General features: G+C 43.6%; 1 long non-coding RNA gene across 1 annotated transcript; it reads right to left on the bottom strand.

Moving 5' to 3' along the window:
• Window positions 1-6066: 6066 nt before the first annotated feature.
• Window positions 6067-20249, bottom strand: LOC140253209 (uncharacterized). Its single transcript, XR_011903795.1, has 6 exons — window positions 20153-20249; window positions 19913-19981; window positions 8222-8295; window positions 8017-8130; window positions 6579-6786; window positions 6067-6501 (listed from the first exon to the last, which is right to left on the bottom strand). It is a non-coding gene; the product is annotated as an uncharacterized lncRNA (long non-coding RNA).
• Window positions 20250-20645: the final 396 nt, after the last annotated feature.

Below are 20645 nucleotides of genomic sequence, written 5' to 3'. Positions count from 1 at the left end.
GCAGTTCCAAAGGGGTGGTGAACAGTCACCACTCTTCTCCTCTGCTGAGTACAAACGACCCAAGGACCTCCTAGACACCACAAGGGAAATCCTCAAGCTTGAAGTTTCCAAATATATTGTTTTTGACTCTTCCAGTGACATCTGCCTTGTTCTGCTCCTCTTCTCCAAATCAGCACTCTATCGGCAGTATAAGTCATCAAATTTCAGATCCCATAGCAAATCCCAGACAGAAAAATCTTTGTTGGCACTGAGGCTCTGAGAATGGCCAGCACTTGTTCTCACCTCTCAGAACTCTCCTGCTGCTCTGAGTTCATGGTGCTCACAGGGTGCTCTACGCACATCTGTAGCTCCCTGCTCCTTTGATGCTGGAGCCATGCACTGCTTCAAACAAAGCCTTTAAACCTTTTCTATGAGCCAACATAGCTTTAAACAACACTTTCCCCCCAACTCATAATGGACTATTGACACAGCTGTTCTCTTTCATTGCTCAACCTATGGAGCAGAAGTACAATTTCAACACCAAAAGAGCATTTGTTAATTTTCTCTGCTCCTCATCACACCACTCTCCCATTTTGCTAACGTACAGCATCAGAACTGAGCAAGTGTTCTCATGGAGTCTGGAGACTGTGATGCATGCTCACTCCAGCCTCATGCTACCTCCTCATAGCAGGCGCTGGGAGGAGATGTTTTCTGGATATCTTATCACTTTTTTTTCTTTTTTTTTTTAAACAGGAGGATAATATTTCTGTTTGCCTGTGCCTTTCTGGGTGGGTTTGCAGCCCTGTTTCTGGGAGAGCATCCAATGTCCTCTGCCGTGTTTGGAAAGGGTGGCTCCCGCCGCACCGTGGGCCTGCAGTTGATGACATTGGCAGCTGCAGCACACTTGGCCTGCAGGCCGTACTCCCTGATCGATTTTCATCCCACCTCTCCTCCTTTTTCCACAAGGCCTCTTCCCTCCAGTGTAAAGACAAATGTCTCTCTGGTTACGCCTCACCAGCCCCACTGCAGCTGGTGCCATGTATTCCCAAGTGCAGTGGCAGTCACCACGGTCCCTGTTTTCCATGGGACAGAACCTGAAACCCTGCAGGAAACTCAGGTCAGTTTCCATCCTTTCCCAGCCAGCAGCTGCCATGTAAAGCCATGTAAAATTCAAGAGCCACATTTTGTTAACAGCGAAGAACAAAGAACACATTGATGTAAAGAAGAATCAAATTTAGTCAGAATAAAAATAAATGGTGTTCGCAAATCACTCTGCTCCTGGCACCTCTGCTCTTGAAAGGGCATTTTCCTCCCTGGGTTTGCTCAGTCCAGCAGCTCAGTACCTCCCTGCTCTTGAGACCAGATCTATGTGAGAAGTAGCTCCCTCCATCACTCACCATCCAGGCTGTGCCATCCCTGCTCTCCTGGGGCAAAGCTGCCCAGACCAAGTGAAGTGAAAGCTTCCTGCCCCATGTCATTCCTTATAGGCTTTATAAGAACACACATAGGAGCAGAGAGCTGCCTGTGGAAAGCAGTGACTGAGGTGTTCAAGAAACATGGAGATGTGACACTAAGGGATTTGGCTTAGTGGGAATGGACTCATAGTTGGACTTGGTGATATTACTCATCTTGTCCAAACTTAATCATGGAATCACAGAATCGTGATGTCATATCTTTGCTGCATCTCAGCACAGATCAAGCCCAGTGCCTACTGATGGTGGAAAGCCCTGGCCACTTTCTGCAGACAAAGCACTGCTGGTGTGACTATCACTGCTTAGAGCTGCTCTGTGCCCCTGGGTCCACTGCCATCTGATGCACAAAGTCCCAAATCTATCTTACAGAATTGTTGAGGAGGCTTAAAAAACAGAGTGGTGATATATTTGACATTATTCAAAAACATATTTCAGTTCTTTTGAGTTTAAAGCTCTGGTCTCAGTGCTGCTAGGAGCAGTGTTCAATGTTTTACACACCTGTGACAGCCAGAACATTTTACTTAAGAAGTAAAGCTTCTGCATCTAAGAACTGGGACTTAAAAGTTAATATGACGACCACAAGAATTAGCAACACTTCCTTTAGTAACAGCAATTTTCTGAGTACTTCAAATAGTTGGTAGCCAAAGGCCAGATTATGAGATCTATGTAATGATAGCAGGACCACACTCACAACAGCACACAAGTATTCATATGATTACTTTTTGCGTTCAGGTAAAAAGAATGCTCTTGAAAAGAAGATATCTGCCTGGATTGCTCAAGAGGTCAGGACTTAATTCCCAGCTCTGCTGCAGATAAACTGACATTTCTCAACTGCCTCTGCTTCAGTTTTTCTCTTTGAATACTAAGCAAAGTAGTTGTCTCTCAAAATGTTGAGGACTCTAAGGCTGTGGCTTATTTTGTTCAAGTTTCCAAAGAGCTTAGAAAATGTCACATGCCAGAATTAGAAATCGCAAAGCATCATTGTTTGTATCAACTTTGTCTTGAACCAAATTCTCCTCTTCAACTCGCTATCCTCAACTGACACGTTCCTTCCTTCATACCTTTAATTGCTTCAATATTTCACAACTACAAGACTTATAAAATTAACTAAAATGTAAATTGAATGATAGCTTGAAGGAAGATTGCAATTACCATGATTTCGTTTGTTACTGTTACATCCCGTGGTATGACAGGTCTGTGCAACAGGTGTGCCAATTAGTTGCAGGTGATAGAGGCATCTGCAGTAAACCTACCTTGCCATGCCTCAGGTTATTCAGTCAACACTGTCTTGTGTAATTACCATACAAGCACATACCTTGAATATCCAGCTATGCAAGGCTGAGAGATGAGGGAGAGAGATCTTCATTCAACAAGAAAAGAGAAACACTCCCAAAACAATAGTCAATACCAAGAGGAGTAGGCTTCCTGAAACAAGTCTCACTGGAGGAAATTTGGCATATGGGACACTGCAATCAGCATGTCATTGATAGCTGCACCTGGAAGACAGTTTTGGTGGAAACATCAGCACAGAGTTAAGATTCCTCTGCTGTGGGATGGGAAGAAGTGGTAGCTCTGCCTGCAACACAAACGCTGAAGGAAGGATTCTATCCCAGAGAGGCCACAGTGAAGGAATAGATGAAGGTAGAGCTTCTGCACACACTGTGACAGATTGTTGAGAAATAATTTAGCAGAATATGAAAAACAGACTGAGAACTGGTTGAGTCATATTATTTTGGGGGAACAATTGTCTACTGGGACTTTGTTGGGACCCTACTGTAATCTCACCTGGTCAAGGACAAATACCACAGCAATGATACTGGGCAGAGACGTGCTGGAAGAATCATATCACTATGGGAGTCTTTACCGCCCCAGGAACAGCCTGGAAAATAAGTGCAGCTGGTGATGATATTCCTGACTATCATGGCTCAGAAACCAACATGGACTGCCAAGAATCAGGCTGAGTTAAACTTTGCACAGGAAATAATAATACAGAGGTTGTTCAGTTACATAAATGAAAGCAGAATAAGAACAGAGAGGTTCTGTTATGTGGTAAGAACATGGCAGAGATTAAAGGCAACTGAGGTGTCTCCCCAAAACCAAGCAAATAATTTCAGTGAGAAACTGGCTCTGCAGATAACAGAGAAGGCAAGCTGGACAGTGGACAAAGACAGCAGAAGGAGAATTATGCATAAAGTAAAGGTTTGAGACATTGTTTCAGAGCCAACAAGTGCAGAGAAGAACAAATGTTCTCAATTGGAACACGTAAAGTCATGGTTCTGGTACCAAGGATCCTCAAGGGAGCCAGGGCAGTTGTACATGACGAAGCAAAAACAAGTGTAGCACATACATAACAGGATGGTAAAAATAAATGAATAAATAAATGAATAATAGTCTTTAGAACAGATTCTAAAGAAAAAAAAAATATCTACAGAAAGAAAATAGCATAGAAATGCATTAAAGTAATTTTACTTAATATCGGGAGGGACAGACTTACCTTATCTCTTCCATTTGTGTAAAGCTTTCCAGCTATACATTTCATCAGGCTGGACAGTGGCAGAACAGATCATTCAAAAATACAGGAGGGCAGCAAAACAAAGCAACACGTATCTAGGCAGGAGGTTCAATCCTAGCATGGCTAAATATGCATTTTACAGAGAAGTGACATGGGAAAAAATCCAGAAGGTTTAGACACGATCTGTCTGCTGGGGTCAAGAAAGATCAGCAGCCCCTCTCAGTCATGGCCTAAGGATTTCTGAGGCTGCTGAAGTGTCAGTTACTTGGTTAAGTCAGAAGACAAATGAATCCAGGATAGGCACATACTTTAGCTAGACAGTCATTTCTAGTGGCATAAAGCCTCTCAAAGACCAGTGACTGGATGGTGATTTACGCCAGTGTAATAACAGCAAGATTTGGCCAAGTAGAATCAGTTATCTTCTGTCTTCTTGTACAATGTTTTTGCAGTGAACTGCAATAGCTTTGGTGCAATAAGCTTTCCCTGATTCATTTATTTTGTTCTGTGGAAGAGGCAGAAGATGGAAGCAGAAATAAGCCCATAAAATGCAGTAGCAAGTCTAACACGAATAGTGTGTTGTGATTCTCAGAGAACTTCACGCATCATAAAATCTAGTAGGACAGTGCCAGGGCATCCCGGATCCATTTATTCTTGTGCTACCAACACACAGCACAGTTCTATGCAAAAGCACTAAAGAGTTCACCAGGACCTGCCACCTATGGTTCAGAGTTAACCAACATTAGGGCAATTCCTGTTTGAGATGTAAAACTGAAAACTTCTTAGGGAACACCTATCAGTGAGAACACCGAGTCAAAGCTAAGGGTGATGGTCCACAGGTGCTACCAGCAGAGCTCACCTGGGACCAACATCTGAGACCATGGCCTGACTCAGCCTTCATGCACCCAAACAAGCAACTCTGTGCCTCAGCATTCACAGGGTTTGAAGAGAAAAACCACCATGCTTATGCACTCCCATCTGAGCAAAAAGGTGTCTTCAAAGATGCTGCCAGTGAGTCAGAGCATAAAATCCATGTGATGTTCTCTTCCCTCTTCCGTCCTCACCCCCGCATGAAAGGAGCTGCCTCCTCACTTCCAGTTTTGCAGAACCTAAAAGGCATTCCCATCCATAGGGAGGATAGGAGCGCCTTTGTTTGCTTTTTAAGAGGCAAGCCTCAACCCAAACCAGTTCACATTTCAAGAAGCTTGGGCTGTAGCTTCTCAGCTCACATCCACCCTATATTTTTATCCAGAAAATATTTCTGATTAAAACCACCATCTAAGGAAAAAGGAAGGAAGAAAAAAAAAAAAGAATAAAAAAGTAACCCATATAAACCTCTATCTGAGCACATAGGAGAGTAGAGAGCACAGGAATATGGGAAAATGTTCTTTGGATATGCCATTCTCACTAATGCACAATGCAGTGCAACTTGTCCCAGCATATGGGCAGTGGTGCAAACTGGGACTTTGCAAAGTTCAATCTTTCCTTTGAGGTGTCGAGGAGAGCCTCCAAACCCTGCCAACCCCTACAGAAAACCTTGCAGCTCAACTTGCACAATGAGCACTCACTGCTGAGATGGTGGTTGCACACAAAACCATGTGAGAAACCAGCACTTGTGACACAGTGCTACCTATGGACGCCATCATCTGCCCAGTTTCTGCTGTCAAACAAGTAGTCATCAGCCTATCTGTGTAGGATTGCTGAAAAGAGGGTCCTTAACCATCACCTTTGGCAGGGAGCAGGCTTATGGGGGAGGTTGAGATTAGCAAACCCACTGCTCTTAGAATACAGGTAAAAATGTTCAAGAGAGGCTTTTACACTGTGGTTTGGCCACCAAGAAGTCTTAGTGGCATGAAAATGACATATTTAGGCCTACAGAGACATGCAGTAGAATGTGTATTGCTAGGTCAGAGCAGAATAGCTCCTCTTCCCCACCATTTAATGAGTGCTTTCTGCAAACCAAGGAAGCTTTTGTTCTGGTTTCCTACTTTCCTGTTTCTTCCTCTTGGCCACTGAGTGACATTATTATTACTCTTTTTTCCTAACCAGCCCTCTCCTACATGCCCGTACACAAGCATGGTTCCACAGGCAGCCCAGTAAATTCACCATTTTGGTTTCACAGTTGTTGGCTTTTATTTCTTTTTAAATTCTACCCACTATCTTCTCCAAATCACAGTTTTCAAAGGTTAGACAATGGAAAGTGGGAGATTTGGAAGTAATATCTAAATATAATATCCCTGGCAAGCAGATGAGGGAAAAAGTTGAGGGAAGGTTATGAAAGAAGGGAGTGGAAAGGAAAAAAAAAAAAATCTAACTTTGAAAATCGACAATTGGAGATGAAAAAAAATATCAATATTTTCGTGGTTCCTGAAATTCCAAACAAAATCGCTGCTTTGCCAACAATTAAACTTCTCGTGACTTCCTCCTCTCTTGTCACAGAAAAACATATTCCCATTTGATAACGTATGCATTAAGCGAAGCCTGAAGAACAAAATCACACTGGAGCACTGTGCCCAGGGAAGGGCTGAGCTGCTGCTGTGCCTGCGTGAGAAGAGAGAGGCAGCTGGGTATATTCCCCTCTCACCTTGTAGAAGTACACTGGCACATTGCATACTCACCTTGTGGCACTTTCTTACAGCAAGACTGCAAGTCTTTACCCTGCAGAACTCTGTAGGGTTCTTCAAGCTTCAATATCTTCCTCAGCAATTTTATAAATGGGATAGAAAAGATGTTTATGATATTCACAAATAGCATTAGCATGGGTAGGCTGCTCCATGCTGGACCATCACTGAATATAAAGTAGTCTCAAAAAAGCAGAGATGTATCCTGAAAAAAAAAAAAAAAATAAGGTAGGATAAAATACAGTATGTACAAATTCAAGTCCCACACGTAGGAAGGCACAGGCATACAGAACATACAGAAGAAGTAGGTCTGTTCTGCTTAGAGAAGGGAGGATAAATTCAGAGAACACTAAAACAAGTGCTAAAATTACAGAAAGGGAGATAGAAAAAGAACCACACAAAAAACCCCAAACAGTGGGAATAGCAAAGCACAGGAGCCCTAAGCTGGGACACATGGGTATGTGCCTCTGGACATCTAAGAAGAGGCTGCACAAGTACCTGAAGAGGTGGCACAGCCACATCAACCGAAATAACTCGCTGTCACTGCCCATTTCAGCTGAGTTTGCTGAGATTTTGATGGTGGGTGTCAGTTTTCTCTAACAGCTCATCAAATTATGACTTAAAAATAGCTCCGGAAAGGCTCAGCGCTTCCCAGAGATGCCCAAACCTCCTCTCTCTCTGCACGCCTTTCCCCGTTGCCTCGTATTTCCACTGGCTTCAGTGAAATGAGGGCTTTGCCGGCTGCGGTTCTTTGACCACATCAATGACTGCTCCCAGCCCAACGTCTCATTTCTCTCCCAGCCGCTCTGGGAGGCTCTGGAGCAAACAGCTATTTTTAAAGCCTCCATCCTGCCACACGGAACGTTTGCTCGGCACTGGAGAGTGTGCTCGAAGAAATAATGACTGCCTTTTTCTCCAAAGACTATTATAGCTGATGGTTAAAGTTCACTAAAAAAAAAAAAACATGTTTCTGTCTATTTGTATGGAAGGTATACTTAAGGAAAACCTCCCCCAAACTATACTCAATCAGCACAGGGCACACAGCTAAACACCACTCCTGACATTTTAAAAAGCCCTCTGATTTTTCTTTTCTTCTTCTGACAATGAGGCCAATTTTCCCTCTCCTGGGTGCAAACCTGCCCTTGCTTTTTCTTTTAGCACCTATTAACTTGACCTCACCTTTACACACGCTCTTCTCCAGGCCACTAAACTCAAATGGGATGGGAGGTGCTGCTGATGGAGCCATGGAAGATCAGACAACAGCATAAATGTGAGAATATTATCAGCACTCACTGCTTCCTCTTATAAGGATCTGGCAACCCCTGGGCCTTTGAGATTGATCATAAGTGTCCCCTGTGCCCAGCTGATTTTCCAAGGAGTTGCTCTGAGAGTCAAGCTGGGAATACAGAAAACTAAAGACAGCAATTCTTCTCACCCAGGAAAGGAAGCAAGCAGGGTTTAAAATGTGTTCCTGTTGACTCAGGGCTGCAGGTCTTCAGTACTTCTGGCCTGTTCTCCATGAAGAACTGACTGATTGCAGTACAGACACCTGTGTTTTGGCGGTGAAAGCAAATGGATAGATGAAGTTTAAGCCCTTGCCTAGTCATAACCTTCAAAATGTAGCTTGGTTTCTTGCTGACCTTACAGAAAATGACTTTGACTGCTGCTGTCACTCATTCTTACAGTCTGGATTGGAGGTAGTTGCCTCTCCCAGCTGAAAAATAAGCAGTTTTAGAAGCACAGAATCGTTAAGATTAAAAAGTCACCTAGTCCAATCAACAGCCCATCCCTACTATGCCCACTAAACCATGTCCCTCAGTTTTGTCACTTAGAGCTTTAAACACAAGCAGGAAAAAAGTACGAACCTCACCCTGACAAAATAGAAAAGCCATCTACTGAGAGAAGCCAAAATTGTGTGTATTTGTTGGAGTAGGTCCATCCCCAGTTCATAACCACAAGCCCAGCACAGGTCCCTTGTAACTGCCCAGGGGTACCTGAGCGATGGAACAGACAATGGGACCAGGGAGGAAAGAATGAACAGTCATGGTCCTTCTACATTAGTTTGGATCCCTGTGTTCTCACTGCTTGTTTCTCAACCAGCAGTAACAAGTCCCCCCAAACATTTAGACAAAGGGGCACCTCCCAGGAGCCCTTTTCAAGGCTGGGACAAAACAGACTAGGCACTGGGCACAAGCAGCACTGATTTAGTGCCTCATGTTGGCTTTATTGGCCAAGCACAGCCAAAATACAAGAGAACTTAGTTTCTTGAGCTGTGAGCATCAAAAGGGTACAAAAATAAGCCAGCCTTTGGGCTTATTTAATAGAGAAGGAGGCAGAGCTGCAGGGCAGGCACGGTTTCCTAAAGCCACAAACAGCTTCTAGATGAGACATAGGGATAGTTTCTTTTTTTAACCTTTGCTTCTAAATTTTCTGCTGTAATTACAAGCCCTGTTATTTTGGTTTAAGACTTCAGTCTACTTGGGGCATAAAAATGAAGCAGGAAGAGGAGGAACTCCCAGCCTGAATGCTATGGAGGGGTGAAAAGCTTGCAGTCAGTGCCAGGAGGAGAAGAGACCATGCTCTCTTCTCAGCTTCAAATGAGCAAGGAAAAACAGCAAAGCACATTGATTCATCTGCTTCACAGAAAGAGGCGGAAGGAAAGACAGACCTAGATATCCAGATGAGATTTTCACAGCTGCACTGCTACTGTATCACACGCTCAGCTCTCACAAGGTGCTCAACATTCAGACGTGAAAGCAGATCAACTTGTACAGGCTCCATCGTCCTGCAGATGCCAAGAAAGCACAAAGCTTGGAGGGACCCGGCAGATCGACACATGATGTGTGTTGTGGGGTAACCATTAAGTGTGGGCAACAGCAGAGACATTTTGGGGGTGATTTGAACAATGAGACATTTGTGGCTTGGTGGAATTGTCTCTTTCCACCGGCCTGAGCCAACACGGCACTCCAGAGCTCAAATACCTGCGTTGTTTTTCTTTCCAGATTTGATCCCAAATCAAATATTTTAGGAAATCAGAATCTGAGCAACCTGCAAAAAGCATTTTTTGTTATTCTTTTGAACCGTGTAGACCAGTTTGAGTCATGGATCTTTCCCCTTCACTTGAGCGATACTGCAGAAATATTCACTTAAGGACACATTTATTTTGGGCCACTTGGGGAGGAAAAAAAATAAGCAAGCTGTCTTTTCCTTTGCTGCAAATAACTGCAGGAACATCCCCTCATGGCACATGGCTGGTGGTGGTATGAGGAGGTCAAAATTGGGCCACTTAAGGAACAGAGATTGTCAGTACTGAACAGGAAACCAAACCTCTGCTTTGTAACAAACGTCCTATTTAAAAATCTCAAGAATGGATCATATTTCACTCAGAAATTTGAGCAATTTAAGAAATAATTTTAGGGCCTACATTCTGATAGAAATGAAATCGAGAGCAGGGTTTTCTGAGCTGTTATGCTTCCTCAGCAATTCCATTCCAGTGATATTAGACAGACTATTAAAATAATGACATTAAAGAAAAGGATTCGTAACAAAAATTCCACTTTTTCCTGGTGGAAAATTGTCTATTGGCATTATTTCAGCTCGGCGTAGTGCTACGAGCTATTTTCTGTCCTACGTGATGAATGTACAGCACAACTGGGAACCCATGACAAATGCACACATATAACCCTGTCCATAGGAGAATATTCCAATTAAGAGGGAAAAGCAGATGTTTGCTTTGCATTCTCGGGAGTTGTGGTCAATTGTATGGAGTAAAAGCACAGTGACAACCTGATGCTTTTACATTAAAACAAAACTGAGTATTTCAGAATGCATCCTCTAACCGGTGTGCTGGCAGGTCTCCGTTTCTCTACAGCTTCACAAAAGTGTCTTCAGATTGGAGAAGCCAAGCAGGTAAACCACTGCCCCTGGAGGCAGGGATGCAGACCGCACACTGGATGCAGCTGTGTGCTAAAAACAGTCTGGAAAGGAGGCAAACCACCTTCATCTGAAATGGCTTCTCAGTTCTAGTCATGCTGAAGGCTGAAACAAGAAAAAAAAAGAAAAACACTGACCTCTTTCATAAAGCTTGAGTTCTCTCAAGGAAAAAGAAAAAAAAAAAAGCCCTATAAAAGCTATTTTTACTGTTTTCAGAGAAGACTAATTTCTGTCTTGCTAGCAAGCACTTACATCCTTACTAAGCCTCAGTTCAGGTGGAGCTGTACAGTCATGTCACTTAAGAGTGGAGAGAATTGAGAATTATTGGTTGATAGGTGGATGGTCATGTGGGTCTTTTCCAACCTTGGTGATTCTGTGATAAAACAGCAACTTCTTTCAGCATTTAAGTGATGGCAATGGTCACTTAAGACTTCTCTTACAAATAACACCACATTCTGGTGTAGCGGACAACAAGCAACTCCACTCCTTTCCCTGAATGTGGCACTTACAGTCCCTTTAAATTAGATCCTGCAGGACTCTTCCAATACAAGTGCCTCTTTCCCTCGTGCTGCAGTTCTCCTGATACATCTTGGACAGGCCATACACCCTCTCCCCAGACACCAAAACTCCCTCCTGGCTGTCACCACCTCCCATGGGAACCACTCATACCTTGCATAGACCTGGTTCATTGCTCACTGCACCTGGGACCACCCATGAGCCCTGCTAAGCATCCACTCTGTACTCTTGGTCCCCAAGAACTGTACTGCAGCGAGGACACATCCCATGCTGGAGCCACCTCAACTCCTGGCATTGCATATTGTGAATGTCTTTATATCAGGAGTCCCCCACTTCCAGAAGCAGCATAGGCTGAATTACAGATATTTCCAAATCACAGAGGGAAGAAAAACATTTAGCAAAATTATGTAACAGAAAGTCAAAAATAGCCTATTACCATCTGGTTGTGCTATTTTGAAGACCAAAACACCCTCAAGTCTTTTTAAAGCTAACTACATTGTTTGCAAACTCACTTCTTTATTTTCCTTCTTTTTTAAATGAAACCTTGAATTTCCCAAACCCAATTTACCTCAAATTATTTGAGCCAGCTTTGCTTCTGAACAAGCCATACACAGGCTTTGCTCCACATCAGCTACACATGCTGTAAAAGTCCCATCACATTATGTAGAAAGGATGGTGCAGTATCAGGGGTCTAAAAAGAAAATAAAACAGACCCCAACATTACAGTGCTTGTGAGGGACAAGGTAACCCCAACTGTGTCAACCTTGTAGCACCGCATCCCTAACCTGGCAACAGTTCCTGCTCCAGGAGGTCCACAGTGGGTATCAGGAGATGACTATTGCAGCCTGAGTGCAAAGCCTTGCTTTGTCAGGCATGGAAGAGCAAAACAGACAATAATAATAACAGAGGTGCCATTTTCCATGGCAGCTTAAAGTTGCCTAAGTGGAAGCTACTGCCTCCCAGCACCCTTAGGCCCCAGTTAGGTGACCCTGCTGCTTGCATCTCAGCCCTGTAGAATCTGAAGAGAGTGTCCACTGAGCATTTAGAAAGGACACCAAATTGGATGCCAAGATGCCACAGGAGTACAAGCTTCTGCTGCCTGACTCTGCATCCCACCGGTAGGTCTGGCTTCCAATGAGCTTCAGCCATGATGGGCAGCAGAAGTGCCACATCTGCTTCTCATCTTACTCAGTGCCACAAGGGCAGGACCAATTAATGCCACTGTCCTTGCTCTGCAGCCCTAGAGGAAAGCTTTGCCACTCAATGCTGCACTGCACCAGGCTCCCACCAGCCAAAGCTCAACAGACAGGGCTGTGCCTGCTGCTGCTTTCAGCCACCCAAAGTGCCAGCATTGCCTTTCAGAGGTGACAGAGGCACTCAGTGCATTCATCACCCCTCTTGGTCAGTGACTAAAGATCACAGACCTACTTGATCAAAGCCATTATAAATCCTGCAGCCTGGCACTTTTTTTCCCCAACCTCATTTTCCACATCTCCTTTGCTGTCCAGCACTCTACTCTCTGCATCCTTGTCACTCCTGCTCAGAGAGCCAGCTACCCACAGCAATCTGCTGGCTTGTTTGCTCCCCAGGCAGTCACAGTTAATTGGGAAACTCAATAAAAAAATAAACGTTTTGAATTAATCTTCCAAAGAGCCATTAGTTAGCCTCTGTCAACACTGAGCCCTATTTGGAGCCCAGCTAACTGAAGTACAGTGCTCAGCTGGCTCAAGTCCTCACCCTCTCTTGGAGGTCACTGATCAATGTGATGAACACGAACCACTGCGGCACTCGCTCTCCCTCTTCTGTCATCCCAAGCAGCAACCGCTGGTGCTGGCTGTGTGCCCAGCCTTACTGCATGCTTTTCCCCATCATCCTGGGGGCAGCAATGTTCACCATCCCTGTTAGCCTCATGTACAGGGCAGGCTAGTCAGAGAGGGTCAGAAAAAACAACACTCAGTGTTGGAAGTTTGACATATCATGCTGGTCCAAACACAAACACTGAGTCCAATCAACTGTTTCAGATGGCTAAAAGTACTTTTAAAAAAGCCCACGTCAGCATTTACAACAAAAAGCATCCATATGGCATTTTTAGTTTGAAACTGACTGTTTGAGTTTTACGCCTTCCCAGCAAGTGCTCCAGCACCAGCTGAGGCTGCTGAAGTTTATCAGGGAACTTCTCTGGCAGCTGAGGACAGAATCCCCCCTAAAACCAGCAGGCAGCTCTGTAACAAATGTGCACCTCATCTTCGGCAGAGCAAGTGTTTGGACCTCCACAAGGAAATCTGCCCTGCAGCCAGGTGTCTGCTTGGAGATGGCTCCTTTGAGCTTTCCAGTACTATCTGCCTTTAAATGCGTTATTTTGTTTCAGAAAGGAATCGCATTCTCTTTCATGATTCAGATTGGATTTCGTGCAAATCAGCTCTGTGCTCCTGAACCATTATGTGGATTGCTTCCCTCTTCCCTTCTCCCATCATCACTTCCACTTGTAATTAGGATGGATGAGAGGCTGTTAATAGCACAAAGGTTAATGGCAATGCAATTCACAGTACAGCACGGGCAGTGTAATGGCAAATGAACTGATACAGGCATGCACTTATCTGTCACCTCCTCCCCCAAACATACTGCTCCAGTGTAGCTGTGAGTGGTGCAATGCCATTTTCCCTTGGCCACTTGGAGCACTTTGGGCAAGGTGCTCAGTGGGGTGCCCCAGTCAGTGTTCTACTTGCCCTGTACCTTCTCAACACCCTGAAGGGGCTGAGCTGCTCCTGAAGGGACCCTCCCATAGTCAAATGTACAATGCAGCCTCACTCCTACCTTTCAGACCTTATTTAGGTGCCTAGTATTAAGCAAGATGATCCCAGGCTGTATATGAGGCCGTTTCCCTATCTTCCCCTTTTCCCTGGACAGGGAGGACAAAGGAGGAAACCTGAGCACCTGAGGGCTGGATACAGCAAACAACAACTGCACCATTGCCAAACACAGGTACAAATCATCTCACTGCTTCCGCTCACTCCCTGCTTATGCACCAGAGAACCGCATGAGCTCATCAGCACAGTGAGCACCCACCCCCACCCCTTTCCCACTGTCCACCACAACCTCACCCCCTGCCTCCCCAGCAGTTTCCAGAAGCACTGGGCATTTGTGAAATTCCCTCCCACACAATAAGCCTTGCCCTCACTTTTTGCTTCTGGAGAAGGATGCCTATATTTAGCTGAAAAGCTAACCTCTTCCACCTGTGCACCAAAAAGCACTAGAGTCAGGGTCTTCTTTATGCATTACCACTCTCTCAGCATCTACATCTGCAAGCTGTCAAGGCTTCTTTTGCAAGCTAGAGAAAGCATTAAATAGGAAGGGGCAATGCTCCAGTTAGAATCATAAAGGTTGGAAAAGACCGTATCCATCACCGACCATCACCACCATGCTCACTAACCATGTTACTCATGATTTGCAGAGAATAGTCAACTCAGAGAGGAAGTGCTCTGCTCTGAGTGTTTGGTGGCCCTGGAACAGGAATCGCCTCATACCAACCAGGAGCTATCTGCAAAGGGCTTCTTCAGTTGTCCCAGACTAGACCTCACCCATGAGCTTGACAAGAGCCTTGGCATAGAACCTCCCATTTCCTTTGTACTGACTTCACCCACTGTGTAGTGAGAAGTTCCCAAGGCCTGGACACAGCTCGTTTCGTGCCAGCACAGCCTCTCTCAGTGCTGGCAGGTGACCTTGGAGAAGATGCCTTCTGCTCATCATTTCCTAGGTCAAGCCTTGAGAAACCTGGATATGCTCTGCTATGGAGAAAAGCCTTTATGTCCATAAATTGCATGAGAAGCTGCTAATGACTACAGAAATAACTACAAGGAGATCCAAAGCCTTCACTGTGAGCTGTTAGCGTTCGTTTCTAGCTGTCAAAGAAAGGATCTTGTTTGCTGCTAAATGCTGAGGGGCTAGGTAAAGTCCCTGCTTTGGTGCCTGCCTTGAAGAACAGGATCACATGGGAGATAGCCTTGCTAGTGCACAGACATTACAAGGTTGTTGGGTAGAGCATGTAGCAGATGGCTTATTTTGCCTCTGCAAGAGTAGATGTGCAGGAAATATGGGAAGGGAGACAAATTGGACTTGTGCCCTGTTCTGATACTTTGTGTACGAGAGGCTGGAAGTGTTTTGTTTTCTGCTTTTTCCTTATATAAAAAAAAAAAAAAAGAAACATCAAGTTTTGTTTTGGCAGAGGTCTTCTAAGAAGATCTAGAGACACAGAGTGGGAGGTTTTGCAGCTTCTAGTGAAAGGGGGAGAGGAGGAGGTGCTGAACTGCAAAGATTCCCCTTCCAACTGTTGGTTAGGAGTGGAGATAGATAAATGTTAGCTAAATACAGACTGCTTAAAACGTTTTGTAGGAAAAGCAATTCTACTTGAAATTTGTCAGCTTTTACTTCCACTGTCATAATGATATTAGTTCTCCAGTGAAGAAAAAAAAAAACCAGAACAAAAACAGGGTAGACAAGCCATGAATTGCTAATGTAAAACAGGAAAGCCAACAATAATTAAAAAGAAAAAAAATTGCATCATTCTCACACAAAGATGTTGACTAAGTGCCCATTTCTCCTTAGTTTCCCACATTCTCTGCTTCTTCTTTCTTTTGCCATAAAGATGCAACTTCCACCTTACGGGGCAAGTACTCTCAGGATGCAGCACCATGGGAATTCCTGACCTTGACAGACAGGCAGCTAGAAGATGCAAGCATACAGTCCTATTAAAACTAGTTTCTCAGCTCTAGAAACAGAGAGGAGGTTTGAAGCCTCCTCAAGATGGAGGCTGACAACTCAAGTCATCAGAATGTTTTTCTGACGTAGGGAAAGCAGCGTGTTGACAGCTGTTTCTGTTTCCATTGGACCAGGTAATGGGCATATATTGCCTAGTCCTAATCAGGCTGTCTTGACTAGAAGTCAGGACCTTGAAGAGCAAATCTGGAGCATTAAATTCAGACAAGCTTACAGAATGTACCTGTAGAAACATCAGCAGGAAAATCAGCTTGAGCAGCAGGAGAGATGGAGAGCACAGCATAAGCACAACCAAGAACAAGCTGCTTCCAACTGAAGAACAAGAAAGTGATGAAACTCCTGAGCACCGTGGCTAGAAAAAGAAGACACTGAGTGACACCATGCAAGAATACCAGAAATAGATACAAGACATGGATGGTGCTGCCAAAGCTCATTCAGTACTATCCCTAAACAAAAAAAGGGTGCAACAACAACAAAAATATAGAAACAGGTGCTATCATGTCCACAAATACATCATTACAGAAAGGCCATAATATTAAACCTTTCATAGTCAAAGTAACTGCAAGTACAGATAAGGATGAAATGAGTAACATCACTGGACCACAAGGAATTGTTTCATGTATTAAAAATAAAGATGGATGCTTTGCCAAAAAATAATAATAAATCACTATGTTAAAAATCAATTCTTATCTTTCTTACCCCAAGTTAAAAGTGAAACATTCATATTACAGAGTACAGTTTCTCTTAATTATAAAGAGCTTGTATAAGCATACAAGGACTCTCTGGACAACACTGCCAGTAATACAAAAGCTTCTCCCCCCACCCAAGTAATTTTATTTAAAAAGGACAAACAAACAAAAAACACTCCTAGTGTATGGAAGAAGACTTGAACTACAGCCCTCAAACCCACTTATCCACACAAGAACCAGTTATTGATAACATACACCACACGCACACAAATACTGCAGTTGTTTTTTTTTATGATTTCCTGAAGACAGAAGGTAAAAGACAAAAACGATGTCAAAATGCCAAAGGACAAGTCCTCCTGAAAATAAACAGGCTGTTCTGAATATCCTCATGATTAATAATTAGGACAAAAACCATCGACAAAAAATATGCATCAAACTGTACCTGCAAAAGATCAGGTTGAAAAGAGCTGAACGCTACTGACAGGTTCGCCCAGTAGCACAAGGTAGCAAGCACAAAAGGGCACGCAAGATCTCTTCCAGACCTCAGAGACCTACAAGTGAATGAGCTGCAACTACAATGACTCAATCAAAACTGACATGAAATAGTCTCTCTAACTGTGAAGGACAACGAAAACATTAAATAGACCTTTTACTTATTATGTTGACTAGAGGACACTTGAAAGAAAACTTGCCTTTATCAGCATAATGATAGAATTTGGTGTACATCACAAGCAAGAATTATCTTAGAGGATTTCAAAGACATTTCCAATGACGGAAAGAATCAGGGAAGCTCATCAGGATAAAATTCCTGCCATTTTCTTCCAGCAGCTCTGTAAGAAAAGCTTCAAAACAGAGCTAAATGCCCACAGCCGAGCCTAGGAAAGGAATCAGCCCCTCAGAATGGAGAAAATATGTTCTGAGTTTCCTCACTAAAGAGATTTAAATGACTAGAACAATCAGGATGGAAACATGCCATTGCCTGTTCCAAAGCAATTCTTTTTGTATAACAGTACTGAACAGAGCCCACAACCCTGTCAAGAACAGGCTTCCAGTGCAGCTTGGGTTTTATCCTTTTCTTGCACTGACCATATTCTCCACATCATTCAAACAAATGGAAGAATAGCAACTACTTGGTGCACAAATTTTACTGGCTTTTAGAAAGTCCTTGACAGTCAAGCTGAAGCCTTTCTACAGCAGATACTCTCTAACTCCAGAACAAATTGTATCACACTGAAGGTCCATCTAGCTCTACTTATTAGCTCCAACAGCAGCTAACAACAGATGTTCAGGGGAAGAACACAGGAATGGAATATGGTGATTTTTTTTCTTCCCACCATTGTACTTTCCTCATTCACCATCCCAAGCAAGTGCAGATCAAGGTCTTCTTGAGTCACATGATCATCTTTGCATCTAACTAGTGTCAATAGGTATTCATTTTTCATGGCTATCTACTCAAGGTTCTATCACCTCCAGCATCTTCTAGCAAAGTAATTTACAGCTCTACTGAGTGATGTGGGAAAAATTAACCTCTCCAACGTTCCGAGCCAATCTCCCGATAATTACAGTTGATTATTTTGTACTAAGTGATAAAGGGTATGATCGCACAGTATTCAACTCTTGCATCGCCTCTCAGAATTTCACAGACCTGTATATAAAATGAGAAAAGTCATCCAGATGCCAAAAGTGGTCTCAGTTCACGAATGAGCACTCAGTACTACCACTAGGGATAAAAATCAAAAGTTTCTCCTTCCCTCAACTAGAATCATTACTTTGATCTCTGGCCTTTTTCACAGCTATTACAGTTCCAGGTTTGGAGCACATGGTCAGTACTCTGGGCTTATCCAATAACTTTTATATCCTTAGTGATAAAGAGAATGCTACACAGCAGGCAGAAAAGCTAATTTGAGACAGTTAGTAGCCAAAGGATCTTAAAATCAGAAGTATCGGTGCATCCTCAAATAACATCATCTAGAAACAGAATCCTTGAGAATTTCTAACAGGTTTATTTCAGCAGTAACTTCCCTAAATCTGATGGCTTCATTCACACTAGAGGATTGCACTTCCCCTCCGTGGCCCCCATAGAATTGCAGCAGCTCCAGGACCAAGCTACAGCTTTTCAGCAATAGCGCACTAATAATATGCAAGTCTTAGAATAGAAGTCTAGCCAACAGTCATTAAATAACTTAATAACATTAAATAACAAAAGCTTTGTCTTTTGTACCTGGCAGGTGAGACGTATCAGGATGACCAGGGTGGACTGAAACTTACCACGAGCATCAGTAACAAAGCGACCTCAAATATCACAATCCCCAGAGTATGAGCAAGGCCTTTGGATACTGCCTGAATGTTCTGGCTTACTATAGTCTCTTTACTCCAGGTTTTTGGACTTCGGCATTTCCCAGACTTGTTTCCCTTCTCATGACACTTGCTATTAGCAATGCTACATCAGAAGGGTCTCACTATTCATGCAGCTGCTTAACCCACATAGTCAGAAACACCTCATTTTATAAAAGATTGGGGGGTGGGGGGGGGGAGGGGAAGACAAAAGCTGAAAGCATACAAAATGTAATCTTGAACAACCCTTCCGCATTTGACTCAGTATTCTAATGATGTTTTTAGTTTGATTTGCGTTGCATGATACAGCATTAGGAAAACAACAGCTTACAAGTTCTAAAACATCTTCTACTGGAGAATTACACAAGCTAACAGAGTAACATTGCTAGACAGCCTCATGTAGTTGTTCACAGACTTTCAATAACAATCCAAAATTATTGTCTCTTAATACCTCCAGACTTTGAAGGAGCCTTTCCTGTTTGTAACAGACAGGAAATCAGTTCCTTGCACTCATTCACAGAACATTTTGAGCATCTCTGTCAAAACATCGGCTTCAGCAAAGAAGATACTCTGAAAAGCTCAACAATAAGCATACAGACAGCAGTCATGAAAATTCCAGGGCAATTTCAAAACAAGTTCTTGGGTTTTATTTGTTTTCATTTCCTAAGAGCTATGACCTCACTCTAAAATAAGCACAAGGTGCATTTGGTGTGGGCCAAATACTCTCTCGATATCTCTACTGTTGCTTCTACATATATACGACAGAGAGAAATAATTGCTGGAGACTCAAAAGCAGGGAGGTCTCAAAACTCAGTTCCATAAGGCAAAGGCCTCCCTTCATGGTCTGACATGAAAGGCCCAGCAGATCCACCAGGGCAGCAAACAAACATTTGCAGCAGCCATCACACCACGAGTTCATCTCCAGCAACCTTCCAGTTAGGGAATGAGGCTCAGACCTGGCTTTGAAGTATTTCTATGCCTCACATACTGCAGCCCCATCAGTGCCAGCCCCATGGGGTGCAAAAGTCATAAGCTCTCAGAAAGTCAGAAGATTAAAGAGTAAAAGTAAGCTTCCAGTAGACTCACCTAATAACTTCAGACCTCTGCCAACTTCAGGCTGCCTCAGGGAAGATGCTTCACAAGTCAGAGAGGGTCCTGCAGGAGCATCACGTTAGCAGATCTGCACACAGCTCAGGCTGTAGTCATATTCTCACCCCAAGGCACTCTGCACCAGCTGCCCTCTTGCTCTTAAATTTTTAAGCAGTTTTGCACACTTGTACTTTATTCATTCAGCTTTCCCTGCCCCTACAGAGGGGCATCACTCACCAGGGAGCAAAGGGATCCCACAACTTCTCTCACATACCCAAAGCACAAATTCCAGGCTTCAGAAAGACCCCTTGGTCGGTTTAGCTTAACAATACTGCCACAGCTGAGAAGGAAGCAAGTAATCTGGGCACATCTTTAAGAAGTTTTGTTAGCTCACAGCTGGAAATTGTCAACCATCAGTATTATTTGCTTATCGTTAATATCAGTTTAAACCAATAACCCTCTGAATCTCTCAGTGACACAAACAGAAAGCTGTGAAAGGATTTTACTGCATATTGCTTCTCACCTTCCAAAAACAACACAGGGCTTCCAGGAACCCAGTGCTGTGCAGGCATTTGCTGAGCATGGATTTTCACTGTGTTCTTTCACAGGTGCCCCATGTAATGAGGATAATGGTTCCCAGCTGAGGAGCAAGAAGGTGTGAGGTCCCTTGGTGGGGCTGTTTCACACCAGAAGCCTGTGTCACAGATCACACCCTGAGGTGTAAAACCTT

Source organism: Excalfactoria chinensis, chromosome 5 (assembly GCF_039878825.1).
Source record: "Excalfactoria chinensis isolate bCotChi1 chromosome 5, bCotChi1.hap2, whole genome shotgun sequence".
NCBI lineage: Eukaryota > Metazoa > Chordata > Aves > Galliformes > Phasianidae > Excalfactoria > Excalfactoria chinensis.
The sequence above is the reverse complement of the archived record's forward strand: the minus strand, read 5'-3'. Positions and strand labels throughout refer to the sequence as shown.